General features: G+C 40.6%; 1 long non-coding RNA gene across 2 annotated transcripts in view; it reads left to right on the top strand.

The window, feature by feature from the left end:
• The window catches only part of LOC121148680, a 291,103-nt gene that overhangs the window by 188,167 nt on the left and 75,079 nt on the right, over window positions 1-27,857 (top strand). For both annotated transcript variants that reach the window (XR_005882580.1, XR_005882581.1), the window contains exon 4: window positions 19,376-19,501. This is a non-coding gene — a long non-coding RNA (uncharacterized LOC121148680). The remainder of the gene's footprint in view (window positions 1-19,375; window positions 19,502-27,857) is intronic.

The raw sequence follows: 27,857 nt of genomic DNA, 5'->3' as shown, positions 1-27,857 counted from the left end.
CATAGTGCCAATGCTCTCAATTCTAGAAAGTGCCCAACATGATGCCTCCTTTACTTCCAGGGGTCTAGGGAGAACTACTTCTTGATGATTTTACCTGTCTTTTGAATTTTGGCTTGCATTCCCCTCATAGTTGATACCAAGCATTTTTCCATATTTATTGGGTTTGTATTTATTGTTTTGAAACTGCCGCTACAATTGCTTTGCCAATTTATTAACTGAATCAGTGGTGGTTTTGCTGTGGTTGAGTTTTGTGAGTAGTTGCTCTCATCTGAATGTTAACTCCTCATTGGACAAGTTGCTTGTACTCATTTTCTTGCATTTTCTATTTTCTTTATATGGAAAAGCTTCTGAATTTTATATAATCCCATGTGTCTTGTTTTGCTTTTGTATCCTGTGTCTATTTTGATAGGCTTCTGTCGGAGTGTGTCTTTGGGTCAGAGTTGGGTATCAATGAGGCTGAAGTTTGTGACAGCAGTAGTCATATTCCTGGTGATGCAGGAAATAGAATGGACTGTCACCTTGTCCATCCAGGCAAGCCTGAGTGATGCTGGGGTTTATGGCACCAGCATCTGTGGCCCTGGAACTGTATGATGTGAATGGGACTTGCTACAGGTCCTGCTGGGTGGACATGGATGGTACTGTCGCTGATCACATTAACTATCCTTCTCAGGTAACTGTGTAATATAGTTCCAATAGTCACAGTCCCAGAGCTTCAGGACTCAGGACATTTCACCTAGGTCCTACATGCTTATTACCTCTTACTGGGGATTGTACACCAGCAGGCACAGGCCTGGGGCAGAGGAAGGGAAACAGTCCTCCCCCAAATCCCATGTGGAAGTGTAGGTGTCCCTAGCACTCAAAGAACCACCAGTCCATCTCAGAGCTGCAGGATGTGAAGATTTCTGATTTGGCTTGGGCTGGTGGGCTTGCAGTATCAGCCTGAAGTGCATGGATGCAGATAGAGCCCACTTGGCCCCAGAGGGTGAATGTAGTGACTCTATGGAACATAGTTCCAAAATCCCCAGTCCTAGAGCTGCAGGACTCAGAAGCTACCCTACCCATCTCCCTAGGCTGATCACGGGTTATTCTGTAGATGGAACGCTGGCAGGTGCAGCTGTGGATCAGTGGGATGCAGACAGAACTTTGCCCAGAGAAGCACTGACATCCTTGCCTTCAGGTCTCATAGAGGAGTGCAGGTGTCCTTAGGAAGTATATAACTGACAGTCCCGGTTCCAGAGCTTCAGGACATGATGGTGTTTTGCCCAGGTCTCACAAGGTGAATGCAGGTGATGCTGGGCATTGTGGCCTGGCAGCCTCCAGGCTGAAGCAGAGAATGGAAGGAGGGCCCTCCAGTTCCCAGCAGTGAGTATGATTTCTCTGGCACCACAGAATCAACAGTCAGAGCTGTAGGACCCAGAAGGTATGACCCCAGGTTGTCATAGGATGTGCAAGAGTGGTACTCAGTACAGGATACTGCACAGCTGGAGTAAAAACCTAAGAGATGCAATGAGAACTTGCTCAACTTTGGTACTCTGGGCATGTGTTTTGGCTGCTGCTGGCCCTAAGTCCCAAGAACTGGAGGAGAGCTTGCTCACATGGGATAGCAAGTATGGTTCTGGGGCTTAGACCGGGCAACCCTGAAGCTGATGGAGAGAGGGGCTTGCTCTGTACTCTGTGAAGTTCCGTGCCTCTGGCTCTGGAAGACTTCTGGTAGCAAACAGGTCTGTTCATTGTCTCCTAAGATAGCATGGAGTCTACAGCTACTGTAGCACAGCAGCTAGGGTCTGGGCCTTTGAGGGTGAAGGGCAGGGTGTGGATGAGGAATACCTTTTTAAGAGCAAAGCACCATCTAAGCCCCAGTCATCTTTATGAGTGGAGTTCTCCTGTAGTTAGGCTTTGGTCTGCAGCGATGAGGGACTTGCATTTTCTATTAGCTTTTCCTGACAAGAAAGGTTCCCCCAGCTGGGAACCCAGTGGGACCTGCAGCATGGTTTGCTAACCCCCTCTTCCTTTCTCCTGAGTTTCTGGGTCTACAGGCTCTGTGGGGGCTCCCTGGCATTTCTTGAGTTAACATTTTCCCTCTTCAGTCTGCTGGAAGCAAAGTCTTCCATTTGTTCTGTTTCTTTGGAGGCAAGTGCAATGCCTCTCCATTCAGCAATCGTGTATCCTTCTCGATTCTGCATTCTCTTGGTCATGTTTCTTAATGATGGACCTGTCAAGCTTCGGCCTGGCTTGCCCTGAGGTGAAGCATCCCCTGCTTTCAGCCCGTAAGACTTGCACCATCCCTTCATCTTGTGTTTCCTGGGCCCTAGATCTGAAACCACAAAATGTGCAGTATTTATTTAGCATTGGGCCAGGTTCTGAGCATGCTTTTGCTAGAGCTGTTTTGAAACCACAGAAGTGAAAAAGGTTTTGAAATGAAATGCTAGCTCTGCACCCGGGTTGGCTTGTCATTCTTTCCATTGGAAGCTGCTGGCAACATGGCTACAAGATGCATTTTGCTCCCTCTTTAAAGAGCCATTTTTTACTTTCCAACCACCAAAATATGTTGGGAGTGTCAAAATTGTTTTTTCTCTTCGGGACTTTAGAAAAGATTGTTTTCATGACAGAAATAGCTTTTCTTTAATTTTACTTTTCTTTTTTTAAATCATCTATGACTGCCGAACCAAACCAGAGACTTGGCTTATTATACTCTGATTCAAGCTTCTGGTGACTGGCAAGTGAGTTTTGTTGAATTGCCCAAAATATTTCTGAAGAGGTTTATCTCAGAGGCCAGTTAACCAAAAAAAAAAAAAAAAAGTAAACAGACTCCAACGCATTCATTCAAGCAGAGCATAATGAATGGGGTGCAGCACTTGCTAAGCAGCTATGGGTGCTACTTGTTACTACTACTATTTCACGTTAAGATTATATGGCATCAGAGGCTGGAATGAACCAAGAAAGGTCACTTATGATATGATACATTTTCTCAAAGGATCTAAAATTTTAAAAAATTATTAGAGTTTAAACGACTTCCAGGAAGCCTTTAAAAGATGATTGTACCATGGGTGGTAGGTGAAGTGTATGAAGAGATTGACTCTGGCAGGAGAGTAAGTTCTCACACAGCATTTCGTGGAATGAGAGGTGGAGGAGTGTAGGGTTATTAAAACTTGGCTGACAAAATCACATACTTGGAAAGTGTTCCAAATGCAATGGAAATTTAACGGTTCTTGGAATTAGCACAGAAAGAAAATACTGACTCCCTGAAATTAAGATGATGTTCAGACATTTGGAAGTTATTAAAAATACGGAAAAGAAACAATATATATAGAAAGAGATCAATGAATCAGTTTCTAAACAGTGTTCTATGTTTTCCCTTTGACTTAATTAAGTTTAAGGTCTTCAGGTGTTCCTGCATTTGTGAATAAACGATCTGAGTTCTATAGATTAGTCAGTAAGTGTGTGAACTCTTCTACATATATTTCCACTGAGACAGGAAAATCATCAGAGAAGCTTCTTGGTGCCTGTCAGGCTTCTACCTCATTCAAGTTACTGCCAAGGATAAGGAGACTGTATTTCATGCAGGATATCAGACATATAGCAAAAAGGGGGTTCTGCCCCCAAATTTACATGCTGACAATGTCCAGTCTGAGCAGTGTATGAATATGTCTAAGAGCCTTCAGAGTTTGGAACACAAGGGAAATGTTAGTAAAGACTGATACATATATAGGATCAAAGGAATAATGTAGTGTTTAAAGTTGGTAAAATTTCCTTCAGTTTTGTTTCCCTTCAGATTCCCTCACATCCTGAAAAAACAAATGCCGAGGAATTCAACCTAATCCTACCATTTCTCTACCTGGAATTCTGGCAGCTGCAAAGCTCTACACTATAATTCCATGAAAGAAGCAGCCAGTTTGGAAGGGGACTGAGCCTATAGCTCAACCATTTGAAGTAGTTCTTCCCTATCAGTAACAATGAGGGCTGACAAAGATCTGTTTTTAAATAGAGGATTATGAGTATTCTTTCAGACCTGCTGAATATGGAGCTGAGAATATCTAAAGAGCCTTTGGCACAGGACAAAGAAAACAACATTTAATAAAGAATACTTGTGTATTCATGTCAGAATTTTGGACGACAGTTGCAAAAGTAAGTCAGAATCTAATTACAAAGAACCTTGGAAACTTGGAAGTGAAAGTTCAAAGTTTCTGCCTTGGCATGGAAATCCAGTGAAAGATCAGTGAGCTACAAGATGGTGGGGAAGGGGTGACTCTTGGTTGATCATGGCAGAGTGGGCACCCATGGATCAGAAAACTCAAAACCACAGTCTCCACTCTCTTCGGAAACAAAAAAAAACAGGTTGATATGATGTTCATGTATCTTTCACAAGGCCCTAGACTTGCTATCACAGATACTACCATGAGGCAGATAGTATGAGGTTGGAAACAGAAGAGCTCTGAGGGTAGTCACTTAGAGACTTTACTCCCTACCAGGTATCCTATCAACAGAAGAGGAAATGTCCTAGATCTACCTAGAAATGTGAATTACCTAGCGAGAAAGATCCAATGGGCTGCAAGAAAACCCTAAGTATGAAGAGACTGCTGTTATAGGTATGCCCCTGGGGGTCATAGGCCATGTTGCAGTCTCTGGCAGTCCTGTCTCCACTCCTCGGTAGTGTGCTCAATAAACCTAACTCCGCACACCGCACTTAGCTGCTCCATTGAATTCCTAGACCACCTGAAATGCTAACCTTGATTGGTTGTTTCCTGTGACAACTCCCTTTGACTGAAATTGCATGGGTGTTCTTATTTTCCCTCTTTATTATGGACAGAACTCATCACATAGAATGTAGACTGCAGTAAAGTGACTTCCCAGACATCTACAATCTAGTTTCAATAATCATCAATAGATGATTTATCTTCCTCTTCCTGCTTCACTTATCTTTTCTTCCATCTTCATGTGTTTACTTTTTATTTTGAAATAATTTTACACTTACAGAAAAACCTGAATGAAGTATAACCAAAACTTTCTGGACTCCATTCAATGAGATTCCCCATGTTGACATTTTGCCACTTTAGATTAATAGTCCTTTGCTGTGCTCTCTCCCTGCTCCACTTGATCAACAAAGGAACTGCCCCAGGTATGGCTGTCAGGAAACCCTGCAAGCTGGTTCCTGGTTCCTTCTGATGTGGTCCTGTCATTCTTTCAGTCTTTTCTGAAGAAGTACAGCATTCCAGGACTATGTTGTATTTCCTATGTCAGAAGCATATAATTAAACATCTCTCCAAGGACCCCGAGTTTTTGGTAGCAAGGAATGATATTTAGAACCAAAAATATGAGCCTTAGCTATGCTTCTCATTTTTTCTGCTTGTCTCTGTCAGCAGACATCTCTAAAAACAAATGGTACATATTTCTATTTCTATAGTTTTCTGATTTCTAAATATATCAGCTCATACTGAGATCTTCATTTCTAATCCATTTCTGTGGGTTTTATGTTAGCCTTAACCCCTTTTGTAATTATAATTCCTTCTTAATGGCTCTGAGAAATCTTTCATTACCCATAATACATTCAAAAGTCATACTTTTGTGAATTCAGGTTCCACAGAAGGATCCTAAATTCACTTGTAGCCTTCTCTCTCTGGGTAGACACAGGCTCACCAGGGAAGTGGGAGAAAATATGCCCACAACAAGTCAGTTTGGGGTATACGTGGCTCTCCATTTGCAAGCCCAAGGATAAACACAGGGTGAAGGGATGTTTTCAGGGCAGTTAAGGACTGGTAACCTCACATCTGTCCTTGGATGGAAGTTTATTTTCTCAGACTAAGTTTGAGCTGGACATTCCAACCATTCACCCTTCCACAGCACAGGGATATGGAGACGTCTGCTACCAGCCGCTAATGGAGAAAGCAGCTGTCTCTGGAGTCAGAATAGGTCACCCTGAGCACTTCCTCAAATATCTCCCTATCCTGCACATGCAACGTACACACATCCACACACACATGAGAGAAGGACTTAGTGAAGGTAAGATGGATCTGCCTCTACAAAAACCCTTTTTCTAGTCAAAGTTTTCCTTTCAATGGATGAGCAACAATGTGAGCCTGGTTATTTTGAAGGTTTGTGAGTTGTAACCTGAGTGGATTTGTTCCTGGGAAGTTTAGTGAGTAAGCACATGACCTTGATGAGTTGACCACCAATTTATTACAAGAAGTCTGCATATATGTTTATTTTGATCAAACATATAAATGATTAAATGTTTTCTAAATGTCAGACACTGTGTTAGGCTCAAAAACAGACGTGAATCAGATGAAAAAGCCTATAGTCTGGTCACCAGGAACAGAAGTAGAACCTCTTTGCCCAGGGAGTACATCATTCTTGGCAGCTTCAGACCACACGGTATAGAGTGGCTTGGGTGGTGCTTAGCATCCCTACTCCTCATAGCATCTCCTCTGGTGATGTTGCCAGTGCCACCATGAGTGCTCTCGCTGATTTCTAATGAGCTTGAGAACTTGCAGAATTTCAGAATATTAATCTGAAATCATTATGACAATGAGTGAACAGTATAAATTACCAGGAATTTGATTTTCTACTCCAGTTACCATGGAACAGAAACGCAAAAGAAGAAAGGGAGGTCAACTAGAAGATGAAGTTAGGGTATCCTCACCAACTCAATATTCAGTGTCACTGTTTACACTAAAGCATTAAGTCATCTGAGAAAAACAGTTTATGCTGCTTAAAAATATTTTTCTGCACCCTGAAATATTTTTTTGTTAACTCTGCCAGAAAAAAGAATAAAAGGAGTCTAGTTAGCAGCCATGAAACAACAGATCCCAAAATTAACTGTAGGAAATCTTGCACTGTGATTTAATTCAAAAGCAATCTCTGGTCATATGCTTAGTATTTGCAAAACATTCAAACATAAACTTTTTATGACTTTGCTTTCAAGACAGAGTTGAAGGGACCACTTGAGAAGAGCCCTATTGCCACACTTTGTTGTATAGGATTCTTAATTGGGCTGTCATAAACACAGGGTAGCCAGTTTATGAGTGATGCTAATTTCTAGAATTGGAAATAATAAAGGAGTACCTTTGATGGAACAAGTTCTTCATGGATACCCTGGGGTCCTGGATATTTTGAGAGTAGAAACAATTTGATTTTCTTTTCAAGAATGGTTAATGAATGGTTAGTGTTTGAGTTTGCCGCAAAAACCAAGCCCATTTTGAAAGCTCTGAGTTCCCTATGCTTAGGATTTTCTTTTGTACTGCAATAAAGGTGTCATTAGGACCTGTGTACCTCACCATTTGGGAAGCAGGACTGGAGGTACTGGCACTGTGGCTACTGCTATTACTATCAGTCTTAAACCGTCAACTCCAGATCTATGTCCTTTTAGCTCAGCAGCTGTCTACTGTTAGCCAGGTTGACTGACTTAATTTGGCTCATGGTACTCTTGGATCTATATTTATTTGACAGATCAGAATATATCCACTGGGTCAAGCACTATCACAGTGTGGTGGGGCTGCCACCTGCAGAGCTAGCATTCCACATGGGTGCTGGTTTGGGTCCTGGCTGTTTTGCTTCTGATCCGTCTCCCTGCTGGCATGCCTGGAAAAAGAGTGAAGGTTGGCCCAAGTCCTTGGGTCCCTGCACGTCCATGGGAGACCAAAAGGAGGCTCCTGACTTCAGACTGGCTCAGCTAAAGCCTTCGCATGTGAGGCGTGGACTGGTCAATGGAAGGCTTTTCTTTTTCTCTTTTTGTAACTGCTTTTCAGGTGAATAAGTCTCTTAGAAATATGTATATGATATATTTACCAAGAATATAGTCTAGAATTCCTGTTTGGGGACATTAAAGTTCTTACAAATATATTCTTCTTGAGATATGAACAAACTAATAAAGAAAATATTAATGTAACTTATTCAGTTGAAACATACCAATTAAGGCTTCATGTTCTCTTCAATTTTTTCTTTCTATAGCCTCAATATTCACCTACAGCTAGAAAAAACATGAAGTAAAACACTGACACAATGTTAATTAGCAAAAGTAAAGTAAAACTAATTAAAAATTTTTTTTAAAGTAAATTGGATAAATTACTATTTTTGGAAAGTTGATAATTCAGGTTATTTTTTAAAGATTTATCTTATTATTTTTATTCGAAAGTCACATATACAGAGAGCAGAGACAGACAAGAAGATCTTCTGTCCATTGATTCACTCCCCAGGTGGCTGCAACAGCCAGAGCTGTGCTGATCTGAAGTCAGAAGCCCAGAGCCTCTTCTGGGTCTCTCATGCAGGCACAGGGGCCCAAGGCTTTGGGCCATCCTCTGCTGCTTTCCCAGGCCACAAGCAGGGAGCTGGATGGGAAGCAGGGCCGGTGGGATTAGAACTGCTGTCCATATGGGAGTCTGGCACGTGCAATGTGAGTTCTTTAACAACTAGGCTACTGTGCTGGACCCAATTAGTTATTTTTAGATGAATCCACTCTAACGCTCCTCCCCACACCTGTTCTGACTCCATTAATGCTGACATCTCTCTTTAGTCTTTGCTCTTGAGAGAATATAGGTCAGGTCTGATGTTCAACACAAAGCGAAAACTTGATACACATAAAACTTTTAACGAAAGTGAGCCAGACTCCTAGTCCCATTTTTCGCAAGACACATAAAAGACAAACTTTTCCCCAAATCCTGATGCATATTATTCTAAATAATTCTTTGCCTGTAGCTGTAAAAAGATGTGTAAGTTCCAAAAACTGAAGTGTATTTTATTTTCTTGTTCATTAGTTTCCTATTTGAAAAACCTGCTCAAAATATAACTCCCTAAAATTCAATCATAACAAAGTGTCCTAATAAATTCCCCGAGGATTACTAAGGTCTCATTAAAATAAGTGCTCTATCCTCTGTTCAGAAACACTTTCTTTGCCAATGTGTCTCCTAACAATCTCCCCGCCCCTTAATTGTTCAGCTGAAGTATTGGTTTTAAATTTGTTTTAAAGTCTTTAATTTTGACAGCAATGTTTAGAGCAAAGTTAGCTTGTTTTTTTATGGGAAAAGGGTGAAGTGGCCAGCATAGCCTTTGCAGGGTCAATGAATCATAGCATAGTCATGGATGTTCTGAAGCTAAAGGCCATTGGCTGACAAGTTGGTGGGGACATAGGGGTGAGGGAGAATCCCAGCTTTGGTAGCAGGTAGGGCAGCCAACAGAATGATGGTGCATTAATATTACTGTTCCTCTATGTTGTTCTTTTTTGAGTTAATTATTTGAAAGGCAGAGTGACAGAGGAAGGTCATCCATCTACTAGTTCGTTCCCTAAACAGCCACACAGCCAGATCTCTGTCAGGTTGAGATCAGGGAATCAAACAAAATCTGGGTGCATGGGGCCAGGCACCTCGGCCAGCTTCTACTGCTTCCTCAGGTACATAGACAGGAAACTGGGTCAGACACAGAGTAGCTGAAACTCAAACCAGCACTCAGATACTGGATACCCATGGTACACAAGGTCACACACATATATACACATATTCGTGGAGACCTTCTAATATATATTCTGTATGTCTGTTCAAATGATGAGGCAGCTAATACTAATTTTGCAAACCAGGATGATATTAGTGGCCTCAGACACTGTCATTCCAGGTATCACCTGAGTGTTGTGAACTCTGGACTTCACAGAAAAGTAAATAAGTGACTCTAATGATAGGGACACTAAGAATGTATCTGTTAGTTAGAGAAAAAAAATGGGAAAATTGTCAATTGCATGGTCAGCTCTGTAGTTGAAAGTTTCTGGGGCTTCTGGAATTGAATCCAAGGGTAACTGCTACCTGTGATCCAAACCATGGAAATGTTTTTGGTCATTTGCTTTTACATAGAGAGAAAGTAAAATCCTGTTTGGATGTCAGAACTTTTCCTTGAACCCTAATTTAAAAAGAGAAAGAAAGAGGCAAGAAATGAAAATCCATGCAAATCTTCACACACATACATTTGTGAGCCCCATGGACTATGTGGAATGCTCACATTCAGAAAGCCTGTGCAAAGGAATGTGTAACTTTCCCACCAGTATAAGTGTCACTTATTTGGTTTGCACTATCAGCAAAATATTCTGTTTTGTCCTGAAATAGCTTTTTGAAAGCTGCAATTTTAGGAAAATTTTGATTAAAGAAAGTATAAATTTTTAATTGAACTGTGGGAACAGATTTGATGGCAGATATCAAATGTCAACTTTTCTAGTTTACTAATAGAGCATCATGCTTTTTTTGCAAAATATAAAAAAAATAAATAAATAAACCTCCCAGATTTTTTAAAAGCTGAACAGTGAACTGAGAAATCTTACCAACTGAAGTAAGTTAATGAAGAATGAGATGAATCTGATAATAATCAGAAGGTTCCAGAAGTGGATGTAAGCAGTGAAACTAACATGACATCACTCCTACTTTTCAGACTTTATCCAATGCTCATGCCTCACTTCCCTATGCGCAAAAGCAATCAGGATACCTGAGGAATGCTCTTGCAAGTGTTTAATTTCACAGTGACGAGGAGAAGATCTCCAGACAGATTGTTTCTAACTTAGTGTTTCTATTGCTACTGACGGGGTCCTCGAGAAACCCTCAGTGGGCTGCAGGGGATCTTTGGTTTTAATTACAAATTTGAACTGAACATGGTAATGCTTTTAACATTTCTATAGGGACAACATCATACTTTTGGAAAATAGAGGTTGCTTCTTCCTTAATACAGATACATATAAATACATAAGATAGATACATATAAATACATAAAAGGAAATTTGTGAAGAACTTTTATCTGTGTGCACTTTTTATTCCAAGACGTATAACTTGAATCAGCAAAACCGACAGTCATCTGTTCAGCTTTATTTGTGCTCTTGATAAAACTTTGCTTTCTGAAACATGATTTGTGAGGCATAAATTCTAACCTACATTCTCCAAAGGCATGCAATTGCCCATTTATCGTATCGTTAAATGGTTAGCCTCCTTAGGGTAAAGAGGGAAGTGAAAATGGAGGGCAGTGCCCTGGAAGATTAAATTCAGATGGGTGACAATAAGTACATATAACAAAGTTTTTTCAAGAACAGTTTGAGAAAGGACTGATTTGTGACAAAACAGATAGTGAGCATGTGGGTGGCAAGAAAAGATACTGATAAAATTCAGCTGGCAACTGGGTAATGCTGCTTAGAGGCCTAGGAAAGAAAGGCTCTTCTCCTTTTCTCCCTAGACATGTTATCCTGACATGTTGCCTGTCTGCTTTGCAGAGATACAATTACCAACCAGGCAGCATTCCCCTACTGGGTCAATCAGCTTTCTGCAGTGGAAATTTTAGAGGTGTAGTGATTTTATTTTCTTGTGTAAAGGGAAGACTTAAAGCTGAGTCAAAACCAGTGCCTGGGTGTGTGTTTTGGGGGCAGCCTCTTCTAGACACACGTGTGTGCTCCCCTCATACCTGCACAACATTGCCTAACTTTGTCCAGCTCTAAGAATAGGAAGCCAAACTCTGCATGAACACTGGGCAGAGACACAAAGCAGGGAAGACAGACAAGCCCTGCTGAGGTGTCTCCATGCCAGGGCACACATGGTGCCCTGGGCTGTCCAAAGGAGGTGTGACGCTGTTTACCAGGCAGGGAAGCTGCTGCAGCCTGGCTCCCTCCACCCTGTCTGGCTGATGAAATTTGATCTAAATCACAGCAGGCAAAAACATATTACTTTTGACCACAATTCACATTCCGTAGGAGGAGACAGGATTAGAACATTTCTATTCTTGCCCAATGCTGCTAAATTTAAAAGTCAATTTAACTGTTCACTGCAGTCTTCCTCCAAAAAACCAAAAGCAAGCATCATTATTTGCAGGTGGCACAGCAGTTTGGAATACTATCACGGACCCAATGGTTGGGCAAAGGAAGATGAAGCTCATAAATAATAATCCTGAATTCACAGCCAGGACCGCCACTTAAGAGTCAATACAGGGTTTATACTTCACATCCTCACCTATGGAAGGTTGGATTTAGATCATCATTTACTGAGCTTCTGTTAGAACATAAAGGAGAGTGATGCACTATCCCATCCCTTGATATAAACAAGATAGGCACACACACAGAAAAGTAGTAACAATTTTTCACAAATTTAAGTATGGTCAGCTAATGGCCCTCCCTCTGTTTTGCTGTCTGCCTTAACTACTCTCAAGTCTACAGTCTTTTGTTAGCTTTGTTTGTTTACTTAAGGATCTTCATCATTTAAAAAAAGCTTGGACATTCTTGATTAGTCTTTCTCCTTTGGGAAGCCAATCTGGGTTGATTAGATGGGGAACAAAAAGAATTTCTTAATAACCCATCTTTTTTCTTTTGATTTTAAACCCCAACCTCTTCCCCTTCACCGTGTGTGTGTGTGTGTGTGTGTGTGTGTGTGTGTGTGTGTGTGTTCCCATGTCAAGTGACTTGTCAGTGAATGCAATTTCTTGAGAGTATCAGCATCTTGATCTCCAACCTGCTCCTGTCTTTATCTGTCTTGCTGAATATTACTTTTACTTACTGTGATCCATCTCTCTGCATCTAAAAAGGAATCATCTCATTCTCCATTCAGAATGAGACTATCAAAGATCACTGGAAAGAAAAATGGATAGGAGCTGTGCCATTGAAAGTCTGTTTAGAAGCACTTTCTATATTTGCTAGTGTACCAGACAGAGGAACTAATTTCTAAGGGATTTTTCCTACCTCTGCTTGAAATACCTTTACTAATATATTATTATCTTATGGATATTATTTTATGCATGAAAAGACCAGACTCCGGATCTAAAGAATGGTTCCAGGGGCCACCTGCACTGAGTAACTGCTGCCACAGGACTGGAGCCCCCAAGACCCCATTGCTCACCCCCTTCCTTCATATACCCCTACTGCAGCTGTAGTTGAAACCCAGTTAAAGTTGCTTCCTGCAACATCTCATTACTCCAATGGCCAGTAAAGGACGCTAATCTGGGGAGTAAAGCATCTCTGGGGAACGTAGAATTTAAATAATTTTTGTTTGCTTATTTATGTTTCTCAAAGAAAATGAAGATAATTGACAAGGAATGAGAGATTGAAGAATGAGTGTTAAGATCAGGGGTCGGAAAGGGTTTTAGCCTGCAGAAACTTAAGAGTTGGCCTCTTAGGATCCTGGGAGAGACTAAACTATGTTCGTACAGAAAAAAAAAAACAAAAGTTAAAGGAAAAAATTTGAGTTACTTGGAGTTTCAGCAAAGAATTCAGTGAATCCCCACTGTGGCAACATGCACCACAGAGGAACAGATCCCTGGCTCGGCCTCCTTCATCCCAGCACCTCACAAAGGAGCCCGGGCTCCCAGCATCTTGAAATTGCATCAACTAAAATGTTAGTCTCTTTCCATGGAAAAATTACAGAAAAGAGATTAGGGTATGATTGAGTATATTTCAAAGGAAAATAAACATTTACTGCAATAAATAACCAAAAAATAGGTCTAATAATACTCTATTCTAAAAATACTCTCATGAATTGGAAAAAAAGGTAAGAAAGAAAACCCTTTTTTTCACCATGCCTGAATTTTTACAGGCCATTAGATGAATGATTAGCAATGTCCATGGTTAATCCAGGGCATGTGCTCACTCAGACACATCCTCACATGAACACCTGACCTTGCTGTAACCCTATTTATTTTTCTGAAAAATGAAGTGCTTTCATTTTTCTCATCAGAGAAAAAAAAGTGAAATAAGAGGCTTTATCCCAAAAACCAAGAAGTTAAAAGGTCTAATTTTAATTTTCATATTAAGCCCTTTATCCAATAAATCTGAATAGACTCATACTGTGATTCCTCAGGGACTACACACAGAAAGAGGCTCCAGTAGATCTCAGACAAATGTAGGACTTGGAGACCAGACTTTACCTTCTCAATAATGCAATAGTTCTTAAATAGCACAGATATTATCAAATCAAGATAAACACAAACACATGCAAGTTTTCAAGACAGAACATGCAGCCACTAATACTTTTTCCATTCTGCAGACCCTTCACACTCTACATGAACCATCTCTTAATCCGTGAGCCTCTTAGACAAATTTCTCTCCCTGTGATCTCAGGGCCATTCTAAGGCTGTAAGATACTACACTGTTATACCTTTGAGCATGCTTGTTCCTATGCTGCTCGTCCTTACTACTGACTGCACAAAGGCTCTGTCTGTGGAAAATACATCTCCAGCTACGACCCATAAGAGTTGAGGTTCCAATGGCCCTGGCTGAAACTAAGGGAACCTGAGCTTATTCCAACGTGCTGGCGACCAAACACTGTGCTGGACATAAAGGGGCTTTCATTGTGCAGGTAGAGAGTGAAAAAAATTAATACCTGATATATCTGCCTTATTTAACAAATAACTTTTAATGCAACAAAGCCAAAATGGAGAGTCCCTGGCAACCTAATATGTTATTTGCCATTTTATAAAACTTCACTAGTGATGCGTGCAGTTCTGCATTTAATCCTACTCTTTTGGGTAGGCTGACCTCAATAATTTGTTATTGAGAATTAAAATTGCACTGGTACACAGGCAAACTAAAACATATAAGCCACCTGAATTATGCTAGATTTTCACAATCAGGTAATATACACTTCTGAGATACAACTTACTACCTCTTGAACAAATTACCTTTTTAATTTGTAAAAGGGTGATAATTCTTAGCTTTAAATCTGGGTAAAAGGTTTTTTTTAAGATTTATTTATTTTTTGGAATGTTAGATAAACAGAGAGCAGGAGAGATAGAGAGGAAGATCTTCCGTCTGATGATTCACTCCCCAAGTGAGCGCAACGGCCGGTGCTATGCCGATCCGAAGCCAGGATCCAGGAACTTCTTCCAGGGTATCCCACACAGGTGCAGGGTCCCAAAGCTTTGGGCCATCCTCGATTGCTTTCCCAGGCCACAAACAGGGAGCTGGAAGGGAAGCGGGGTTGCCGGGATTAGAACCGGTGCCCATTTGGGATCCTGGTGCATTTAAGGCAAGGACTTTAGTTGCTAGGCCATGCCGCCGGGCCCTAAATCTGGGTAAAAGTTTAAATGAACTTTTGTAAACTTTTTAAATCTTGAGTATAAACTTGGTATATGGCTACTTGAGCCCAGCATGTCCTATAAGACTAATATATTACCAAAAGTCAAAAGATAATTGTGAAATCACAATTCCTCATCTCCAACTGTCTCTAAGCTCCACTGTGAATTGAGAAGTAAGGTACGCTAAAAGAAGAAATCTATACATCCTTATCAAAGGCATCCAGAATGTCCTGCCAAGCAAGATATTACGCATCTTACCTGTAAGGTGCTTTGCTGAATATCCTGGCAGATATTTCTTACTATCAAGCATAACGTTTCAGCAGCCTTCAATATGTGTGATCAGTATCAATATAAAACATGTTATACAGATGAATAAATAATGACTTAGCGGAGGCATGGCCATTAGAGATGCTACCATTGCTAGCTTTGCTTTCATGGAAGGCCCTTAATGTGTCTCATTCTCAATTTCCTTACTGGAAAAATGGAGATAGTGATGCTCTCCTTTGAAAATTGACTGAGGATTGAAGTGAAATATCAGGTTTTGACATATGGAAGTTACATAAAAGGCAGCTTTTGCCATCATCAACACTACCACCACCATCATTATTCTTGCTCCTTTCTCAGTGAAGCATGATACAGATGGAGCAGATGTTAAGAGGAATACCTCTAAAAAGAGGCAGAAGAGGAGCAGGGCAAGAGGAGAAAGAGAATAATCATTCCCATTGTTCAAGTGTAAATGGATCAGATGCAGGCTTATGAATGCAAATGACACATACCATTACATCCAGGAGTATGGCTTCCATGAGGCTGCAAAAAGGGTTTCTGATATCCTGGAATCTTATACTGATGGCATAACAAAGCAATTATAATCAGTGATGCCCACAAAAGCATGGTTGTTGCAACCAACCTTTTCCCTATGATCTATTTTCTTAACCTCCCTGGTTTTGCAAATTTTGCATCCACATGGAACTATACTACACACTTAACTGGAAACTGAGAAAATTCGTAACAGTTTGTTTACAGAGCTGAAAACATTTGGGGGTTTTGTCTTTGTTTTTAATATTTATTTTTATTAGAAAGGCAGATTTACCGAGAGAAGGGAATACACAGATAAAGATTTTCTGTCTGCTGTTTCACTCTCCAAGTGGCTACAATGCCTGGAGCTGAGCTGATCCAGAGCCAGGAACCAGGAGCCAGGAGCCAGGAGCCAGGAACCTCTTCCAGGTCTCCCATGTAGGTGCAGAGTTCAAAGGCTTTGGACCATCCCTGACTGCTTTCCAAGGCCACAAGCAAGGAGCTGAATGGGAAGTGGAGTAGTAGGGATACGAAGCAGGACCCACATGGGATCCCAGTGAGTGCAAGTCAAGGATTCAGCCACTGAGGCACTGCACTGGGGCTGAAAATGCTTTGCAGACCCAGATCAGATTGTGCTTTGATCTCAGTTCCATTATAAGACATGAAATTTGGAGAAGTGGCTGAGTGGTGTTGCAGACACAATGTTTGCATGCAAAAATGCAGTGATGGGCATAGATGGAAGAAAAAGAATGTCAGGGAACGACAGCAAAGGGTTTCCTAGCTGAGTTCAGAAGAAAAGGGAAAATAGTGCCCCTTACTTGCCCTATCCCAGGGAATGAGAGAAGTAAGAGGAAGGCTGTTAGAGGTGTGTGCTCCTTGTGCAAAGAGATTTCTTCTTAGGAGGAGCTGTGTGTTTGTACCCTGTTCCTGATATTTATCGTCCCAGTTCAGAATTTTCTAAATTCAAGACACAGAATGGGTATTCTGATCTTATTACCAAGAGCTTGGAAGGAGCAAATAACTAATTGCTTGTAAAAGTAATAATTATGGGCCCGGCGTGGTGGCGCAGTGGTTAAGGTCCTCACATTGCACGCCCGGGATCCCATATGGGCGCCCGTTCTATCCCAGCAGCCCGGCTTCCCTTCCAGCTCCCTGCCTGTGGCCCCGGGAAAGCAGTCGAGGACAGCCCAAAGCTTTGGGACCCTGCACCCACGTGGGAGACCCGGAAGAGGCTCCTGGCTTTGGATCGGCATAGCATCGGCCATTGTGCTCACTTGGGGAGTGAATCATTGGACGGAAGATCTTCCTCTCTGTCTCTCCTCTCTGTATATCTGCCTTTTCAATAAAAATAAAATAAATCTTTAAAAAAAAGTAATAATTATTATTCATACTGAACTAAACTTTGATTCTAAACCTCAAACGTGCAACTAACTGATCTTTGTACAGTTTGCCCTATTGTTTTCAGCTCACTGGATTCTATAAATCTCAAGTTTTGAACTCACAAACCACATTCAGATAGATGAGTAAGTTCAGTTGCAGCTAAGATAGCAAAGCAAAACAGAAAAACATTGAGAGAAACTAGATCACTGTTTATCATGATGCCAACTCATGTCTTCTAGAAACTGTTCAAAATAACTAAATCAGATGGCCTTTTGCTTTATATGGTCACATGCTCTCTGCAGTTTTTGCATGGAAAGATCCTGTTTCAAACAAAAATATGTGGTGCACATATGTGAACCAAATTCACAGGAAGAAGAGGTCTACCCCTGCTCACACATCTCTTACCAACATTGATCTCCATTTCTCCTTTTGTTCATTATTTTGTTACTATTCTCAGTGATTTGGAAACTGTATATTGGAAGGGGGGGACAAGTCAACAATCAGCTAGGTGTGCTTTTGCAAGTAAAGGAGTAACAGAATCCTTAGAGCGGTGGGACAAAAAACATCATGGCCTTAAAGTATGGAGCCTTCAACATTCATAAGTGAGCAGGTTAGCAGAAGTTTCAAATTGGCTTAACACTTTTCTCCCTCCCTCTCTTTTCCTTCCCCTTTTCCTGCCTCCAATACCAGGCTCATGCATACACAAAAGCTCATAGTTGTGTACACGCTGACACATGCACATACACATAATCTGGATGACAGCTTAATGACAACTCTGTACTAATAGTTAATCTACCCATATAACCAACTTCCCTCTGCCACATACCAGGGTACCAGTATGGTTTCTGGTGCCAACCAGTAATTGAGCAAAGTCTGCCTGGTAAAATGAGAGCTGCACCCCTGCCGCAATTTGCCTCATAAGCTCCTCTTGCTTAGGGCTTTTTTTGAGCTCCTTGGCATTAAAAACCAGGCTAAGAAATGGAGAAAGAATTCCAGACTAAATGTGAGCAGGAGAAGAAAAATAAAACACCCATTTTCAAACCATAAGGCAGGAAAAAACAGGGGCAGGAACCAGTTTTAAAAGTTATTGTTTTTATAGGACTCAAGTAACTAAAAAATTCACTTGATACATAAAAGACAACCACATTCATTGACTGGAAACAAAACAAAAATTACAACATGCATTTCTGTGTGTTTTTAAAGTTACAAATTCATTCTTGTTTTCATTAATTTTTTGTGACTTGGCCATTTTCTATTTTGACTACTGAAAGGTTCTTATACAGACTCAAAGTATGAACTGGCTGAACTGAAAAAATACAATTCAGAAAATCTCCTTCACTCATCCCTTAATGTTTAGGCCTTGATAATGGTCCCCTTAGCTATGTATGTTTACAGTGAAACTCTAGATCCTCCCAAAAAGTAACTGCTGGGGGAAGTATCTACAGGGAACTGTAACCTGCCCAACTCCTGGAACTTGAACAAGATTGGGAAATATCCAAATTCCTTCCAGTCAGAATGATCAGAAACCTCATTGTTCTCTCCTGTAATTGTAATGTAATTTCAAGGTCAGGGCTTTACACCAACCTTGGCAAAACTGAATATAATTTAAGACATCAAAATGAAAATGAACTAATGTGTTGACCCAATATTCATAAAGAAAATGTATGAAGGAATGTAAAGAATATAAATTATCAATCTAGAGGAAAGAATATGAAAAAAAATCACCTTGTGTATTGTCACTGTGACTGACTCGGCAAAGAAGCACCAATGTATGCTCAAAACATTGGTTAAGGGCCTGGCACAGTAGCATAGTGGCTAACTTCCTCACCCTGCACGTGCCAGAATCCTATATAGTCACTGATGCTAATCCCAGTGGCCCCACTTCTCATTCAGTTCCCTATCTGTAACCTGGGAAAGCAGTCAAGGACAGCCCAAAGCGTTGAGACCCTGCACCCACATGGGAGACCCAAGAAGAGGCTCCAGGATCCTGGCTTCTGATAGGCTCAGCTTTGAGCGATACGATCTCTTGGGGAGTGAATCAACAGACAGAAGATCCTCTTCTCTGTATATCTGACTTTCCAAAAAGATAAATAAATCTTTGAAAAATAACCCCACTGGCTACATGTAAGATGGGAAGCAAGATATTCACAGTCTATTATGTTATTATTGTTATATTTCTTGTGCTTTATTTTAGAAATTATTAGAACATCATCATCTCTGCGGCATTTCCTCCAAATACATTGAATCTAAGTCAATAATGAAGAACATTCTGGAAAACAACTTGCTGGTTCTTCAAAGGAAACGAGATTGGTGAATCTAGGTGAGTGTTCACTGAAATATTCGTAAATTTTTTGTAAATGAAGGTTCATAATAGTTTTTCTTTACGAAAAATTGAAGATCACAGGACCAGGCTTTCCTGGTCTAAGGAAATAATGACTTATGGACAATATATAAATAAATAAGGTAAATACATGTTTCAGTTATACCTCACATTACTTGTGGCTGTCTTAAATGTTGTCTTATGGTTCTCACTTGGGTTCCAGGTAGAAAATCTATTGCATTGGTAAATTTTACTTGCTACTATTGTTAATAAGAAAATTAATCATAAAGAAAATTAAGTGTTTACTTGTAATGTAACAAGTGTATCATTAACTTCATGGTAAAAGCAATATTGTGAAATCTGATAAACAGGAAATTCAGTATTGTAAGACATGCATTGTAAAAGATATTCATGATGCTATGCCCATCCAGCATCTTATCAATATTCTTAATATGAATGGAAAAGATTTGCCTTAGCATAGCTGTCTTCTCCAGTGTAGAATCCAGAACTCTCCCTGTCACATTTCCTTTAAAGTGGGAGCCAGGCATGTAACTGCCAATCAGATGGATCTGTGAAGATCTTTAACTAATTGATGTGCAAGAAAGCGAGAAAGAGTATGCAGATCCATTTCTCAGAGAGTGAGGCAAAGGGTAGATGCAAAGAGATTTTTGATGCAAAGAGCAGAAAACCTTGTATCTTCCAGTAGTGGCACCTTCAATGCTGTCAGGAAGGTCTGCGCTGAACTACAGTAGCAAATTTCCTAGGGCAGCCTTTGGAGTGTGATTGGAGCAATGTTCCTACCTGCATAGCTTCTATTTTGACCCACTGTGTATGCAAGGAAATTGGCGGACTTCCTAATTCTGTTTGAACTAACTGAATAAGTTCTGATTTGGATACTCTATCAGGCAGGATGTGACTTCCAGATTCACCACCCCCGTGGAATCTTGGGATTTTTCTAGACAAGAAAACTATTGCCCTGAATAGAATTACTTTTACTATTTATATATCTGTATGTTTAATCTTACAAATACTTCTGTATCATGAGCAGTGGTGACAGGATTTGTGTGGTTAAATATATCATCATGAGGAATATCATCATGTTTAGAGGGTCATGACTTCATTCTTTGATATGGGCCAACTCAGTGGTTCTTGGATTCCGAAAACATTCAAATACTTCCAGCAGTCTTTTAGTCTTTCAAAACCTCAATCACATGTGGTGATTTTTGAGGCATTTAATCCGCATATTTCCAATTTGCATCTAGTCAACTCATTCAATTGGGTCTCAAAGACAACAAAATACTCCAAGAAGGCAGACTCTGTTAATAACCTTTTAGGTGGTACGGGGTAGAGGGAGAAAGAAGTTGATTGTATATTTTTGAGTAAAGTACCTTAAATTTCAGAGTGTTGGAATAAAGTTCAAAAGTTGGCTTACTTTTTCTTTACCTCAATATAAAGTCTGCCTGAAACTGGGCTGTGGCAATACATTCTGTGATACTTGGTTCCTTTTCAGTCTACTTTTCAGTTTGCATGTTGCTGAAACACAGTCTGAGTTTAGAAGGCCCTACCAGCCCTGTTAATGAGCTGGACTCATCTGTCTTAGTTTACACGACATGGACATGTTAGTGACTTAGGTCCACACTAGTACTAGCAGAGTGCAAAATAGTAATTTCCAGCCCATCAGTCCCATTCGCATTGAACTGTAGCTGAAGGACACAGGTAGGGATGAGGTTATGGGAAAAGGGCTGTTACCATCACTGCCCTACTTCACCAAGCATTCCAAATCCTCCCTATGTAGTATGTTTTTAAAGCTTTATTTTATTCTTATGGAAAAGTCAGATATACAGAGAGGAGGAGAGACAGAGAGGAAGATCTGTCCCATGATTCACTCCCTAGGCAGCAGCAATGGCCAAAGCTGCACCAATCTGAAGCCAGGATCCTGGAGCCTCTTTTGGGTCTCCCATGTGGGTGCAGGGTCCCAAAGCTTTGGGCTGTCCTTGACTGCTTTCCCAGGCCACAGGCAGGGAGCTGGATGGGTAGCAGGGGTGTCGGGATTAGCACCAGTGACCTCATGGAATCCTAGCACATGCAGGGTGAGGAATTTAGCTACTAAGCTACCAAGCCGAGCCCATCCCTACTTGCTATTTCTAACCAATCCACTCTAATTGAACCCCTCTGAATAAGGTTTTTAATCCAATATGCTAATTCAGTATTCATTGGAAATATGTTATTTCTATCATAAAATTCATTGATTCCATATTATCCTAGAGCTTTTCTCAAGAGACTATAGTTTCTATTATGATTTATACTGTAATTTCCATTCTTTAAGAACAAATTACTTATTTACATTTTTTTTTACTTATTTGTTTTCATTGTATCTTTGAGGCAAAAGGATTTAGGTAAAGAAAGTTTTCACCCCCAGTGGTCTACAACAGCTGAGTCTGGGCCAGGCTAAAGTAAAAAACCTCGATCTCAATCTGGGTTTCCCATGTGGATGGCAGGAATCCAGGCACTGGAAGCAGTTTCAGAAGCAAAGTCAGGATTCCATCTTAGACACTCCACAATGTCCTAAGTAGCATCTTAACCAGCTATGTTAAGGTCTGGCACCATGGGTCAGTAGACTAATCCTCCCTCCTGTGGTGCCAGCATCCCATATGGGTGCTTGTTCCTGTCCTGGCTGCTCCATGTCCCATCCAGCTCCCTACTTATGGCCTGGGATAGCAGTAGAGGGTGTTCCTAAGCCTTGGGACCCTGCCTCTGCATGGGAGACCAGGAAGAAGTTCCTAGCTTCTGACCAGATTGGCTCAGCTCTGGCTGTTGCAGCCATTTGGGGAGTGAAGCAAGGGATGCTTCACTCTCTATAGTTCTTTCTGTCGATCTGCATTTCCAATAAAAATCTTTTTAAAAAAAATCATGAAACCTAGTACGTTTCAATGCCTCCCTCTAGGGTGAAACCGTAATACCAGAGATGCAGTATTTGAGGAAGAAAACAGGTTCACATGTGCCGATGATACAGGATGCAAGGGTCTCAAGTGTTATTTAACTACTCTACCCAATTCCCGGCTCCTGAAGTTTCTATTCTTTACAAATATATTAGAATGGATGGTTAATTTATCTCTGTATAAATTTTACTTTCATCAAACTGGATTAAGTCCTAGTATCCCAGTGAGATTATACCAGACAGCACTCCAGTGGGAATCACATTCCATTCTCACCTTCTTCACCATGCTCCTACTGTACTGATCTCTTTCTGCAAAGTCTTTTCTGCCTGAGACTCAAGTACATGCTGTTTATCTAACTTCATCACCATTCTTGTCCTTCCCCACAAATGGAATAATATATTCTCACCTGACTCTTTCTTATCCTTGAGGCTTAAAACTAAGTCTATCTTCTTCTAAGATACTTTTTGTTATCATCCAAAATTAAAATTTCCCTCCTAGTACTCTGTGGCTCATTCATGTGTTTTAGTGTTTACTTTCTCTCTCACACAAAACTGTAAGTTACACAAGGATGTGGATCAAGTCTGAGTTGTTATAGCCGTGTTTCCAAGATTTTTAGCACAGGGTTCCACGTAAGGTAAATACTCTACACAGTCCATTTATATTTACAATTAATGGACATATGCTTAATTAAACATGTTAATTAATAGGTATATAGGTATATGTCCAACAGGTGAATCCAATAAAAATACAAATTTTTGCCATATAAATACTATTCCTTCTACATAAGTCTACACACAAATTTCCTGACAATCTTTGCAGACATTGTCATGAATTTGAGCCAAATAATAAAGGTCATAAAGCTTTCTTCCACAGAATTCAGTTGTGTTTGTATTATGACCATCCCAGATGGTCAAGAGGAATAGAAGTGGTTATTCATCACTGGGAAATAAAAGCAATGAATAACCCATTGTTTTTATACCATTTATATATTAATCATCTCTGATTGCTTCACTTCTGTTTCCTTGCTGTTAACCACACTTACCAGAAATGAATGGCCTTCCAGAATTTCTATGCATAAGGTAGAAAAAAAAAATGACCAGGTATGATCTTAAATTGCTGCAGTCATCTGTCTTGTTTGGGCGACCTCCATTCTTTTGGTCTACCAGTAAAATGCTCAGTAAGTCTAAGTGAAAACTGAACATGTGTCTTTAAATTAAAAGTAGCTGGGAAGGATTAAAAAAAGTTTTAATGAAGCAGAAGGAATTAACAGCAAACAAGGCAAAAATCTGGTCCTTCATAGAATTAGAAACTGTGTTTTACTTGTTAATCCTTTGAAATCATCTTCAATAATCTGTAATTAGAGTGGTTCTGCCTCAGTTTTTCACACTGCCTCAATCTTGTGTAAGATGGAAATTCAGGCAGTTGACCAACCATCTGGCGTACTAAGAAAGAGCCTTCAGGGATCCATAACATTGTGGACATTAGGAACACAATGAGAAAAGCTTATACAGGATATCCTGCAACCCATTCATTAAAATGGTGTGGAAACACATAGGGAATAAGGATGTGTTTGTTTCTACTATTAGTAAAGCTTCAAAATGTCCCTACTACCTAAATAACCTTTTATTTTTATATTGTTTTCAACCCCTTTTTGGACCCTAAGTTTTCTCTATCATATGAAATATAATCTAGAGAACCTGACACTTTACTAATTGTCAAACATTATATTTATAAAAATGAATAGAATAATAATGACTTCAGCTTTTTAGGAGCTTACTCACCTACTTCTGATAGACTCCACAATTAGAACTACTCACATGGTAATCATGGTGCCCAGGAGGCTGTGGACCCTCCCTTTATTTTCAAAGTTCTGCATAAGCCCCCGAATCAGGGTAATGCATGGCTGGTTCATAAACTAATGATGAGAATTTCCCAACTTCTCTACCATAAAGGAACCCCTGATCCAAACAAAATGCATAATAGCAACCCCACCAAAAAGAAGAGATCAAAGGCCTCCTCCCTGCTCCTCCAACAACTTCTCACTTTACTAAGTATCTCTAAGATTCCTGTGTAAGAAATCATGCAGTTAGAAGGGAAGGGGTACGGCTCCTGCCAGGAACTGTTCACCTTGTTTGGCATCAGATCTTTGACAATGTCTGGCCCATCAGCCCCAGCTACCCTGAGGCTTAGGTCACTCTGACCTGCAGGACTGCAGATGTTATTTCTCCATTGGTAGGCATGGCTTCAATACAAAATTTTATGGCACTGGCAAAACAAAAGGCATAAAACAAACAAAACCATGATGTGGGATAGCCATTCAATAGCAGGAGACAGGTCACGGGAGGGCTGAATTTTAAAAGGAAGTGGAAGGAGCTTCCTTCATGGTAAAACTAGCAACAATGAGTAAGAATCATGTCCTTTCTTCTGTGACTGCTGGTTGTTAGTGTTGCTCTTTTGCAGAGGTCACTGAAGGCTCTGGCTTGTTCAGCAGCTTGTTAGTTCTCAATGACATACCAGGAGAGATGACTGCATTCCTAACACCTACCAGATTCATCACTTTCTGGGCTTCTGCTCTTCTTGGTAGTACCTGACTTCTCATTGCACCTATGTTCAAAGCTTGGACAAAAAGACACTAACTCACGCATATTCCTGTCATGTTTTTCAGAAGGCAATGAAAGAACTACCATGATGCATATAGATTAGTGTTTCTTTAATGTGAGCATGAATTTCTATGGTCCATGTACTGTAAGCACATTTATAGATTGGAAGCATTTAAGGCATGGAGATTTAAACCTTTCCAGACTTTGATGCTCTCTAAGAAGGTAAAACATGAAATGCTTCAGCTGTTATCTTAATGCAATAGAAACATTTTTTGAGTGGTTGTGCAAAGGGCCTCTCTTTTAAGGATGTTTAGGAGTCCTGCCATTGGGAATTTAACTGGTCCTCTGAGCTCCCTTTTGGTCCTGCTCATTTCCCTGTTGTAAATAAGCCTTTTGCAAGCTCCACATAGAAGAGAGTCTCCTAGTCACTAGGCTTACCATAGTGAGCCATCTGAAGGAAGCTGGCTTTAGTTATGTCACAGGGAAATGGCCCAAAGGAGACAACCTCAGTTTTTCAGTCACATGAATTTCCATGCAGAGAAGTCAGTGAGCAAAGCAACGTTTATTAAAGACAGACAGCTCCTGCCTCAGCAGTCAGGAGAGGGAGCTTCTAGGGAGGAAGACCAAAAGACTGTCAGGATTGTCTGTAAAACACAATTTTTGAGGGGAGGGGGAGAAAAAACAAGAACAGCAGCTAGTAGAGGGCAGGAACAAAACTCATGAAAGGGTAGTTGTTATAATCCTGTCTAGTGTGCTCAAAACAAAAGGCCACAAGGAAGGTGTGACTGGTGTCATGACAAGGTAAAAACCGAGAAGGCTGGAATCGCTGCCTCACTGCTTTTCTCAAAGTAAAACTTTGGAGTGGGGTAATGTCTTGCATTTCCAAAGGCAGCTTTTGGGGAGAAGTTTATATCTTGCACCACATCAAGAGACTTCCTTTTTCTGCATTCCAATCAAGACTCCACCTAACAGCCTAGTAGTTCCTGTACGTTCCAAGATTGGTATATTCTTTGCCACTCAATCCTTTCAGAGGATCTCTTGTCTGAGATTCTGGAGATAAATCTATAAATTTTACAAATCTACTTTAAGAACAGGTATTTTAAGAAAACTATTGCCTGACAGTAGTGTCTTCTGCCAAACCCAATCCCAATATCTGTCTCAGAGGAGTACAATGTAAGTAAATTTTTCAACTGAGTAATGAGGCTTTATTGCCTGAAAATGTTGAATAATGATTCAAAGAAGTTCATTCCTACCATATCTGTTCTTTTCCTCCCTTGCTGCTTTCTTCTCATCTTTTGGCTAAATAAAGCATATGGAGGGTCATTTATTTTCAAGTCTCATTTGCCAGAATAGTTCCCTGGAACCGTTTTCCTTTCCATTCCACAATTCTACTAACAAAAATCTCATACCAGTGAGCAAAACTCCCCCCTCCTAAACTTAAATTCTGCTATTTTAGTTACCCCTTGCCAAAACCAGCATGATCTGAACATTCCTCTTCATTTAATATCAGTCCCCATCAGATAACCATTAAATGAGCAGAGGCTGCAGGTTAGAAGGAATGTTAACAATGCAGATAGTCTTGATAACTGGCAGCTATGAATTAATTCAGCCAGATCACAGCTCAGGGGGGTGGCTGTCAAAGGAAAGGAGGTGCAGGGAAGACTTGGCCACAGTGCCCATACCTTACAGCACCTTGCCCTGGGCCAAGCAGGCTGGCATTTCATATCTAAAGTCATCCCAGGAATGAGACAAATTCCATTGTCCTATCTGGTGACTGCTCACCATAGCAAATCAACCCTCTGTGACTGTTAGAATGGAAAACAGTCACGTGTTTAACCCCAGGACTGAATAAAATGACTATGAGGGAGCAGCTGACCCATAGAAGGGGCATGAAGAACAGGATCAGTTGGCCACTTAAGGCATTTCATTTATCGATTTTTTTCAAATGTGTTTATTTATTTGAAAGAGTTACAGAGAGAATAAACAAGGGCAATTTACCAGTTTATCTGCAGAAAGCTGCAAGAGTCAGTGCTGAGCCAGGCCAAAGCCAAGAGCTTCATCCAGGTATCCTGCATGGGTGGCTGGGACCCAAACACTTGGGCCATCTTCCATTGCTTTCCACAGAGCATTAGCAGGGAGCTGGTTCAGAAGTGAAGCAGCTGGGAAATAAACCAGGGCTGATATGTGAAGGTGGTTTAGCAGGGCAGTTGCTCCATCTGCTTGCTATGTATGGCTTCTCCATTTATTGATTTGCAATTCAAGATTCTACAGCTTAGTAAGTCTGGTAATGCAAAAGACAATTACTTCTTGCCAGAATATTTCAAAATAATCACAACCTATGATCTGTTTTTAGGCAAGGGCTCAGAGAGAATATGTAAACAGCTGTGAGGAATTTGAGTTTCAATTGCATCTCTCTACTCCACTTTAGATCTCTATGAATAGATTGCCTATTAATTAGAACTTAACTGCATCAGCAGCCAGAATCCATTATTTTGAGTTACTGAGCTTTATACCTAGACTCTGCTCAATTAGGGTTGTTTTGCAACATCCACTACTCATTTTAGGCATGGAAGCAGCAATAACTGCTGTTCTAGATTTTGACTGGTGGATAAAAGCATTTTTGGCCATGTGATGCCATTAGTGTCCCAACCCTGGAAAAGAACAATCTTCGATTTCCAGGAAAAGCTGAGAAGCTGAGTCACCCAAACCTTTGCCCAACATAGCATTTTCTTGTGCATGGTTCAGTCCCCAAATATTCACAACTGCCAGGACCATGATGGACCAGCACCAGGAACTGAGAAATCAGTCCAGGTCTTT

The sequence above is a fragment of the Ochotona curzoniae genome, unplaced genomic scaffold (genome assembly GCF_017591425.1).
Source record: "Ochotona curzoniae isolate NIBS_2020 unplaced genomic scaffold, NIBS_Ocur_1.0 scaffold_4701, whole genome shotgun sequence".
NCBI classification, from domain to species: Eukaryota; Metazoa; Chordata; class Mammalia; order Lagomorpha; family Ochotonidae; genus Ochotona; species Ochotona curzoniae.
Note: the sequence above shows the minus strand (reverse complement) of the source record. Positions and strands in the feature narration are given on the sequence as shown.